This window comes from Tupaia chinensis, unplaced genomic scaffold, assembly GCF_000334495.1.
Source record: "Tupaia chinensis unplaced genomic scaffold, TupChi_1.0 Scaffold000477_1, whole genome shotgun sequence".
In the NCBI taxonomy this organism is placed as follows: Eukaryota; Metazoa; Chordata; class Mammalia; order Scandentia; family Tupaiidae; genus Tupaia; species Tupaia belangeri.
Window position 1 is genome coordinate 852,796 of NW_006159986.1, and position 11,366 is coordinate 864,161.

General features: G+C 40.3%; 1 protein-coding gene across 4 annotated transcripts in view; it reads left to right on the forward strand.

Moving 5' to 3' along the window:
- CDK12 (cyclin dependent kinase 12) overlaps positions 1-11,366 on the forward strand; it is a 135,436-nt gene that overhangs the window by 87,479 nt on the left and 36,591 nt on the right. The window lies entirely within an intron of this gene.

Consider the following 11,366-nt stretch of genomic DNA (forward strand, 5'->3'; position numbering starts at 1 on the left):
CTTCATCCAGTCCTCTGAACTTTTAATGAAATCATTTGCCAGAGTGAGGTAATCTTCTGCATTTGGCTCCTGCAAAGCTGTCAGTTGTATTCTATGCTCAATTGCTACTAGCAGGTGACATAAAATAATGATGTTGGCATCAGTTCCCCCTGGATGAGCTATCGCCAGAACATTTACTTCAGCTCTACCTAGTAGATACAAGTAGAGAATATGGAGAAGGTCATTAAATTGAAAAGTAAATGTTTCATTAGCTCATTGCCTGCACTTCTTGAGCAGAAGAGAGAAAGAAGAGTTTCAGTTTTGAGATGGCTCAGGAGAGGCTCTCTGATTTTTGAAGTTTGGGGGAGGTCTTTTGTTTCAGGGGATTGTTTGTTTCTTCTTTTGATCTCCCCACTCCTCTTAAAGAGAGTAGTGTTCACAAAATTTGAGCTGCTCTTAGACTTTTGCTCTAAGGGAAACAGAGTGGCCTAACTGATTGAAATAAATGTTTTCCTCTCCACCATCTCATATTTTGTTTTTAAGTGAATACTTTTTTTCCCATTGAGCATCTTGAACATACTTTTTTTTTTCCCAAATAAATTACTCATCTTTAAAGCTTGCTCCACTTTGACAAAAGATGCCCCTCTCCCTGCACATAATGCAGATTGTAGAAAGTGGCATTCTTGGGCAAGTAGGTAGGCTTTATCCACTCTTCCTTTTAACCCATTCATTCTCTTTACCTTCCCCTCTCTCTCTCCCTCTTTCCCAGCCTCTGAGGCATTTGTTTGGGGGAAAAAAAATGTTAAGATGCCCAAGATCTGGGGTGATAATTTACTTTTTTTTTTTTTTTTAATAAAGGAAAGGATATTCAAACTCCTATATTGTTCTCTGTAACTCTTCAATTCTGAATATAAAAAAAAAAAAAAAAAAAAAAAATCATGTTCTGATGGGGAAGTTGATTTGTAAATGTGGACAGCCTAGGACATTGCTGCTGAGCTGTAGCTAAGTCATGATGCCTCTATACCTAGAGGGCTAATAAGAGCAGTTAGCATATTGTTTACACATATATTTTTATGTCTCACCCCAAAAAAAAAAAAAAAAAAAAACCACACAAAAAAACTTTGAAACAAAGCATTGTGGTATTGTCAAAGAGAAGAAAAACCCTGAAAATACATGGAAATGTAACCTAGTTCAGGGTAGGTATTTTTCTGAAGATATGTGAAGACCTCTGATACCTTTTTTAAAAAAAATAATTTAAAAACAGCATACCATGAGAAAGAACAGTATTGACATATACACATCCCAGCACGTATAACCTGCCAATTATTTTAGGACTTTTCCTCCAGAGAGGTTTTGGTTTTGGTAAAAGGGGTTAAATTAATGGCTTTCTGGCAAGAACTTTGCCGCCTTATAAACAGGAAATGGGAAAGCAATGTGCTCTGAGTGGGAGAACTTGGGAGGTGTTTCAGTTTTGGCTTCCATTTCTTTGTGAGTACCAGCATATAGAGTATTTTAAAAACAGATAACGTGTCATGTAATTTATCTGCACAGACTTAGAGTTTTGTGAAAAGGTTAGCCCCTCCCCCCTTTTACAAAGAAAGGGCAAATATGCTACAGCATCTTGGAGAATAGTTTTTCAAAACTCAAGTGAAGTTTAATGTTCTAATGCCAAGTTCTTATATTAAAAAAATAAAATTTATTTAGAAAGGTGCATTAATAATAATAATTTAAAAAACTTTAACGAAATAAAAGAAGAATCTCTTCAGATACATGAAGACTGTTTTCCCCCATTACTGAAATAGGTAGATATTGGTGTGTGCATTTCTTTATTATTCTCTGGTTTTTGGTCTGGCTGTGCCCTCAGGGCCAAACACTTATTAGAAAAGAAAAACCTTCTAGCCATTTTGGCAGTTATGGCTTTTAATGCCAGTGGGTCCAGTTAGATTTGCTAGACTCGCTGAGATGCTATTGGTAAATGTCATTAAAGTTCATCTGAATCTTCTGTCTGTTGACTTCATAGTCCTCAGACAAGCTCTTTTATATTAGAATATTTGAATTTGAGGTACTAGACCTCTCCCCTGTTTTTGATGAAAGAACCTGAGCCTTGGATACTTTCAGCAGTATCTGTTCAGTGGAAAAATTTGTTTTCCCATCAAATATAAATAAAATTCTCTATATATTTTCATTGTATTTTGGTTATCAGCAATCATAAATAATGTTTTCCTTCCCCTCTCTCACCCATTATTTTTAATTATGCCAAATACTCTGAATATATACTTAAGCCTCCATTTCCCCATTCCTACTAGGGAAAGGGGGTGAGTGTATGTGTGAGTGTGTGTATGTGAATGTATGATCCCATCTCACCCCACCCCCATTTTGGGAGTCTGACCTTTAAAATGGGGGGGGGGGTTGGGAATTTTAAATTTCTAAAAGCAGAGAAAAAACTTATTTAAAATCCTGGAGTATATGTGGAGGAAGAAAAAGTGTTAATTTTTCAGCTATGTTACCTATAAATGTGATGGAAGTAAAGGTTTGGCAGAATTTCCACCTGACTATTTGAAAATTACAAACCTGATTAATTCCATCCAGAAATGGTTTTGTTTTGCTTTGTTTTAATGATTGTACCATGGAAGATATTAAGTCTATTAAATACATTATTTTGAGCAGATGAGAAATCTGATTCTGTTCATATGGGAGGCAGAACTGGTTTGACCATGATTATTTTTGTGGTTTTGAAAACAAATTTGCTTGATCCAGTTTCCTTAGTTTTTTTTCTTTAACCGTCCATAGGAACGATAAAGATTTTGAAAATGACATTAGATATATATGTCTAAAGCAGGGCAGTTAGCACAAATTTGTAAGTAGGACTTCTGTTAGCTTATACCATAGACATCACCCAGCCACTTGTATGTGTGTGTGTATATAATGTGCATATATAGTCACAGTGCTGAAATGGTTACCAGCAGGTTTTGAGAGAGAATGCTGCATCAGGAGTGTCAGTTGCCACCTCATTTGCCCTGATTTAGGTTCCTGACACTGTATTCCTTTCTCTCTCTTGTTTTTGCCCCCCTCCCCCATCGGGTGTACCTTGTCTATGTACAGATATTTTGTAATATATTAAATTTTTTCTTTCAGTTTATAAAAATGGAAAGTGGAGATTGGAAAATTAAATATTTCCTGTTACTATACCACTTTTGCTCCATTGCATTTACTTCTTAATCTGTACCCTCTAGCATATCTAATCATGTATAAAGAACATTTTTCCTCCACTTTATCTTGGGGGTTCTCTGTCTCAGAATCGCTTAAGATTCATAAACTACCCCCAAAAAAGTTCTCAGGGTTTGAAGAGGTGCTTGAAAACACTAGACTAGGAACTAGAGAATAAAAAATGAGTTGGGGGAAAACATGAAACTTTTTTTTTTCTTTAAGTAGAAAATAGTTAGAAATAATGGTGTTATGAGACCATCAGAAGAGTTGAGCTTCACTTCACATACCCTGACTCCTCCTGACAGGAGAGGTAAGTGGGTTTGAGCTCAACTGTCATCAAGGGAAGTCAGTCAGAGGCTGTTTAGACCCAAAAGATAATCTCTTAACCCACAGATTCTTTACCACCGCACTCAAGTTCCCACATTGTTATAGAATAAGATCAGCTTGGGGATTAGTGTACTTAACATTGCCAACCCAGGAAATGAATCAAAGTTGTTTAAAAGTTAAAATTCCTGTTTCTAAAAATCTCCCATCTCCACCTGAGGAGAGAACTGATTTTTCTCTTCCCTTACATGTAGAGTACTGAGGTTAAGTTTTCCCTTGCACTATGTGCTATAATCCTCCTAGTTATGACAAGTAGCTAGAGGGAGAAAGAAAGAAAGAAGATAAATATCTGGAAATTGTGAATGGGGTGAGCAAATCATACAAGGCTTAGAGGTACACCAAAACAAGGGAAATTAATCAGGAGGAAGTAGAATTTAGAAACTGGTTATCATGAAGGTTGCCAGCCTTGTTGTGAATCTTCGGAGTTTAAGTGTGTTCCCTTGCCAGTAGGCTAAGTCAGTTCTTTACCCAAAAGGAGAATGGAGAGTTTAAGATTGTTCCAATTCCTGAAATCATGTGTTCCTGGTTAGTCTCCTGAGAGAGTTAATTTTAGGTCTTTATGTATTACAGGTTCATTATGAAGGGGATGAACTTAAGCCTACCAGAGAGTATTGTTTCCACTTTGTAGAAGTGACTATCTTTTCAATTCTAGGCCTCAAGACTGAGGATCTAACTAACCTGGATTTCTGTCACACACAAAGGCCATTTCTGACTAGAAACCTTACCATACAGTGACTAAATTTCTTAGACGCCATCTTTTCCCAGACATGCTTCCTTAACTATGGTAAGGTTGATGCCTCAGGAAGTTAATACTTTTGGTGCTGAACTGGACTTTTCATTATTAAAGATTGTCCCAGATTGTTCAGATTTTGAGTGGCTTTATTCAGTTAAGTCATTCTGAAAGGCTAAGTGGAATGGGAATGTGAAATTTCTTAAGTGAGGAAATAACCATTCCAAAGGAAATGTGAAACTGCTTGAGTTTTCTGGTTGTCCTGAGAGAAAAGGTGAGCATTCCCAGACACTTTGGTTAATTTTACTGTCCAGGTGTGATGTTTCTCATTTGTGCAAGCACCGCTAGTGTTCCTATAACTTTGGGATTACTCTCCAGATGAGTGAGAGATTACTCCAAGCCAGGGTTGGAAGACTTTAATGGAGTACAGCACCTGAAGGAATTTACTAATGGTACTCTACCCCTCCTCATCAGATACAACTCCCATCCATCCATTTTGCATTTCTTATTTTTCTGTCTTCTCCCTACTTACCATCTAAGGATGATTTATTCCTTCTGTAGGTTTTGCTCACTTAATCTTGCTGGGTATTTAGAGTTAATGCTGTTCGTAGTTTTGAAGGGTAATGAGAGGCAATTAAGAAAATAAATGTCTGTCTGGATCCTCAAGTTCTGAGAGGTGAAGAAGGCAAAATAATCATGATTTCTTACTACCAAGAGTTATGAAAGGTGCTTTTAATTCATGCTATGCAAGGTGTGAGAGATTCTTTTACTGGTCAGGAAAGGCAGGGTCATCCTTTAGTCGTCTTGCTTCCCCTCTTTCCACCTTTACCCCTTCATCATCATCTCCTATATCCTAGGATTGCTGCTTTTGCAGATGACATTTCAGAGTCAGTTGCAGATGGTATCTGTGGGAAGTAAAGCTTGGTGAGAAGAGGGCTCTGTTATCCAAGAGAAAGCAGATAAGGGCTGCTTTGAATCCCTAGTGATTAATCACTGACGTGTCAAAACACTTTGACCAACTGGCTTGCTCCAGCTTTCTCTCTTATTTCAGAAACTGGTAGTCCAAGGCTGAAAGATACCCTTTGGATGGGTAATTGTTAGTGAAGCTTTCTCAATATGCAGCCCTCAGCTATAGCATACCTCTGAAATAAGACAGTATAGTCATGAAGTAAATTCACTTAGCTGTGGGGCCCTAAGAATCTGGAAATGGGTGGATTTTAGGATGCCTTGCTCTGACATGACTGTAAACTAAAGATTGTGTTGATGGTTCCAAAGGGAAAAGTTTTATACAAACCAAGCCACCCCTGAAGGCAGCAGCATGTAGAAATCATTTATTTATTTATTTTTATTTATTTATTTTTGGTTAGGTTTTTGCTATAGGGCATGTGCGCTTGCCAGAAAGACAGAGAGAAACGGACAGAAAGCGAGAAATCACCCCCCAGGGGGGATAGCTACACTGCATCCCTTCTCCTTGGGATCTTGGGCACGCATGCACATGCACCTGGCATGAATTTAAGCCACTAGGTCCAGAACTTGATCTGTATTCCACTACATGGGAATCCAGCGACATAGCCATTACACTAACTGCTGGTCCCAACTTGTAGAAGTATTTTAAAAGGCCACAGTGTAGCAGCCAGAGCTAAAACTTTTTAAAGGCCACAATGTAGCAGTCACAGCTAAGTGAAGAACAAAGACTGGATGTTAGAAGGTATCTAAGCCCTATTTTAGAAGCTTATCTGATAGACTCTTTCTAGAAAGGAATTCTCCCTCTATCTTAGAACTATAACAGTGCCTAAAGAGGGACACCCTGGATGAGAATCAACTGTGGACAACCCTCTGCACCAAGGCTAATGCAGTTTTTAATGCGTTTGGTCCCAGAAGAAAGCCGAATAAAGACCTAAAGTTTCAGATCCCTTTTTTAAATTCAGGAACAAGTTTGACCTTGTACTGGTACTGGCAATTTCTATTAGGAAACCAAAGGTCTCATATAAAATAAAGTAATAAAAGAAGGAGGTGGAAATAGGGGACTAGCACAGTCTGGTAGTTGAGCTATAGAGGGAGACTTAGGGTACAGTTGCTGAGAAAGAGAGGGATAATGGGTGGGGGGAAATTATGTTTAGGCTAGTGAAATTCAGGGTATAATTTCCATAGAGGTTCACAACTGATTTTGTAAAATGGGAAGCCACAGTTAAAGCACTGTCGTGAGTCAAGAGTTCCCCTTTAGGGTTAGAGAATAGTCCTAGAAGCATTAGGCTTTGGGATACTATGAAGACATTTTCCCTAGGGAAGCTAGAGAATATAAGCAAATATATTAAGCAAATTATTTGTGTGTGTATATATATATATATATATATACACACACACACACACACACACATTTGCTTAGCATTGCTATCTACATAGCTTAAGAGGATAATTCAGAAATAAGAGGGAATAACATTGTTGCATCGTGTTAAGTCATTTTTATTTTTCGAATATTAAAACTCTCCTGCAAGTGATTTTATGTATTAGGTCAAACTGGAAGCTCATATTATTCCTTTTCCCCTTGTTTTAGATCCAGCCAAGGGCAATACATAGAAGAACAAACTATAGAGTCTGTAAATTAGTCACAGAATGTTAGAGTGACAGAAGGACATTTGTTTGTTCAGTGCCATCTTTGGCCAGTTAAAAAACAGGCCAAGAAAGGTGAAAAAACCTATGGTACTGGGAGCAAGAAGGGAAAGAAAGGGAATTAACCTTGTTGGGTACCTTCTATGTGCCAGGCACTGGTCTAAGTACTTTGTTTTGATTCTTAAGCACCTTGAGACTGAGAGATGGAAAGAATAAAAGGAAAATCCTTCTCATTATCCTGAGCAATAAAGAGATGAAGGGGAATGGCAGGAGATAAAGGGGAATGGTAGACCACTTTTTCCTCTCTAACCACACAGGGCTAACCTGGAGGAAAGGAAGAGTCAGAGAGTGAGGTTACTCTAAGGAAGTATTTGTCAAACACTTGAAAGAGACTCATGAATTACTTCTCCATTCCCAGAGACTTTCTTTAAAAAAAAAAAAAAGTATTTTATTTAACTTTATTTGTTTTTTAAGTTTTGACCAGAGAAGGACAGAGTGGGAGAGAGAGAAGGAAAGTGAAAAAGCAAGCTGCCAGATCCAGGACTCGAACCACAGCCAATCATGTGGCAGTCCCGCACCCTTAACTACCACGCCCCCCTGCCAGCCCCCCATCCCTAGAGACTTTCTAAAGTGTGATGACTAGAGGCAGGTGTGGTAGGGAACAGGATTACTCTTGATTCTAGGATTGACTTTCCTTCTAGAAATCTGAGAATATAGGACTAATTTTAGAAATAGGGGACAAAACAAGGCTTCTCAATCCAAAGGTACCTTAAAAGAAAATAGCATTACTATACTCTGGATCAAGGAAATCTTTCTTATTTGTTTGTTTTTGGTGACTATGCTTGTTTTTCTTTTGTGTTGTAATATTTTAAAGTCATAAAGCAATCTGTAATTTTGGAAAGACTCAGTGCCAAGTTTGGGGCAGGTGGCTGTCTGAAAATGGGCAGAATAAGAAAGTGCTCCTCAAGAGTTATATCATGAGGGCTGCTTCAGTGGAGAACAGTAACATTGGCAGACTTCTGTCATTGGAGTGTAGGAAAACTTCCATGGGAGAAGACTGGGGAAAGGTCCCACCTTCAGGAATCTTCTGGGTCTGGTGAGAGAGATGAGTCTTACACTTGAGTGGGGTGTGGGAAATCAATATTTATAAGCCAGCACACTAATGCAGGTTATAATAAAATGGTACCCTAATAAGAGAGAGCGAAAGCACAGAAGTAATTTTTAAAACTGTACTTAATCAGAAATGATTCTTTGGACATGTAACAGACAGACATGGAACAAAAAGAACTTGACCAGAGGTGGGAGATTTATAGAAGAGGGCTTATTTGTCTTTGGGGCAGAAGGAGTGAATGGACTGAGATGGTATTTGTTTTTTAAGTTTTGACCAGAGAAGGACAGAGTGGGAGAGAGAGAAGGAAAGTGAAAAAGCAAGCTGCCAGATCCAGGACTCGAACCACAGCCAATCATGTGGCAGTCCCGCACCCTTAACTACCACGCCCCCCTGCCAGCCCCCCATCCCTAGAGACTTTCTAAAGTGTGATGACTAGAGGCAGGTGTGGTAGGGAACAGGATTACTCTTGATTCTAGGATTGACTTTCCTTCTAGAAATCTGAGAATATAGGACTAATTTTAGAAATAGGGGACAAAACAAGGCTTCTCAATCCAAAGGTACCTTAAAAGAAAATAGCATTACTATACTCTGGATCAAGGAAATCTTTCTTATTTGTTTGTTTTTGGTGACTATGCTTGTTTTTCTTTTGTGTTGTAATATTTTAAAGTCATAAAGCAATCTGTAATTTTGGAAAGACTCAGTGCCAAGTTTGGGGCAGGTGGCTGTCTGAAAATGGGCAGAATAAGAAAGTGCTCCTCAAGAGTTATATCATGAGGGCTGCTTCAGTGGAGAACAGTAACATTGGCAGACTTCTGTCATTGGAGTGTAGGAAAACTTCCATGGGAGAAGACTGGGGAAAGGTCCCACCTTCAGGAATCTTCTGGGTCTGGTGAGAGAGATGAGTCTTACACTTGAGTGGGGTGTGGGAAATCAATATTTATAAGCCAGCACACTAATGCAGGTTATAATAAAATGGTACCCTAATAAGAGAGAGCGAAAGCACAGAAGTAATTTTTAAAACTGTACTTAATCAGAAATGATTCTTTGGACATGTAACAGACAGACATGGAACAAAAAGAACTTGACCAGAGGTGGGAGATTTATAGAAGAGGGCTTATTTGTCTTTGGGGCAGAAGGAGTGAATGGACTGAGATGGTCCAGGACAGGGATACTAGGAAATTAAATTGGAGGAGCAGTCTTGTTGGCCGAATGGGGAATTTGAATTTGAATTTGATCTGGTAAATAGTAGCAGGGAGCAGAGCATGGTGAAATGAAAATGATGTTGAAGACTTTTGTAGCTGAATTGGGTCAAGGAAGCAGAAAAATGTGCTAGGATATTACTGCCTAGACATGAGGCAGTGAGGGCTTTCACAAGAATAAGACAGGGGCAACCAAATGAAAGGAAGTGGGTCCATAGTATGCCTCATCAAGGCTTGATCATAATAGCTTGGATGTGAAGGGAAAGGGGAAGAAACCTCAAGATGATCCTGGGATATCTATGCTGTTGTTGATAAGAGGTAGCTGCTTTGTGTTTAAGAAGTAGCAAGTATTGATTACTGCTTCCCAATTGGTGGGATGTTCCTGTGTTTAGTATTGCAGAGTCGAGGGGGCACTGCCCTGGAGAATAGTGGAGCATGCACTGTGTCCACATAACCTGCCCCCTACCCTTTTCAGGTTGGAGAAGCAGGCAACAGTCTGCTCTGCTGGGATGTGCCCACAGACTTCAAGAATGCTATCCTACTCTGGATATGGGAAAAGAAATAAGACTTTTTTGCTAGTTTCTTCCCCTTTAAAGCTCTGAAAATGGAATATGACTAGCCTGTGGCAGCATGTGCTTGTGGATGCACAATTCTCTGGCTTCATTCTTGGAAGGCCTTTTTCTGTCCCTCCCTAGGGGTCATTTGTATCTCTGGTTCTTGCTCCCAGAGCCATAAAGTGGGAGCCCCCATTTATTAATTGGGTTGGGACTGGGGAGAGGGTCGGCGGGGGACTCTTTAGTGCGGCGGGCGGGGGTCTTCCCGAATGAGCCCATTAGCCAGCCCCAACGGCAGCTGAAAACGGGGCCGCAGCCAAGTCCTCTCCGTTTCAAAAACCCTCCATCGCCTGCAGCAGATCAGAACAAGGCCTGCGGGAGCCCTTAGCTTCTGATTGCAGCTGTGAGGAAGGACAAAACAATTTATAGGAAGCCAAGTAGCTCCTGTCTCACTGTCTCTTCCTTGCCGACTTTGGGGAGGGAAAAGGCTGGGATGTTGTGTCTCCTCCTGCAATGGCCTCTTATAGGCATGGATAGACATAAAGCAGGAGAGAAGAGGAGTGTTTCAGCATTGATTGGACATGTATGTTAGTGCTGCACAAGGGTTTATACATGTCCTTGCTTTCTTCTCATCCACACACAGTTGTGTTGGATTAGCAGCTGCTGCTTGTATGGGGCTCTCTAGGGCAGAACTAAGTGTGTGCTTAGTTTTGGGAGTAGAGGGGCCTGCTCTTGCCTCTTTCTGTCCCGTAACTGCCTTCATTCTCCTATCAGCTTCATTAAGATTCAGGGTTTAGAGTTAGAACACCTCCTTAACTTTTCCTCTTAAGTGGAGGAATTTGGCACTTTAAATGATTTATTTTATTATAATTTTTTTTAAGTTTGTTATAGGGCATGTGTGCGCACGAGAGAGAGGAAAAGTGAGAAAGCAAGCTGTCAGCTATGGGACTTGAATCACTGTCAGCCAAGTGGGAGTCCAGCGCCCCAACCACCTTGCCACCTGTTGGCCCTGAGTTTGGCACTTTAAGAGACCTGCTACAGAGACTCACTTTTCCTTTTAGTTGAGCCTGCATGAGTAAGTCAGAATCTACAGGGCAGCACCTTCTGCAGTGTCCCAGAGAAGGTATGAGGCAGAAACGTCTCATTTTCCTGATGGATACTTGAATCTTCTCTCTTATAGAATGATAGATTGCCAGAACGAGAAAAGAGGCCACAGTCTCCAGCCTCAGTTTACAGAGCAGGAAACTGAGACTTACAAGAGAAGTGCCTCATCCACAGTATCATAGCAAGTTAGTGGCAGCCAAGCAAGACTAGACCCAAGGGAACCAGCAGTTAGCGTAATGGCTATGTCGCTGGACTCCCACGTAGTCAACCGCAGTTCACGTGCCGGACTCGGTGGCTTAGAACTCACGCCGGGCGCGTGTGCGTGCGTGCCCAAGATCCCGGGAGGAGAATGGAGGAGAAGGGATTGCAGCGTGACCATCCCCTCTGGGGGGTGATTTCTTGCTTTCTGTCGCTATGTCTCTCTCTGTCTGTCTGGTGAGCGTACTCGCCCTATAGCGAAAACTTCTCAAAAAAAAACAAAAAACAAA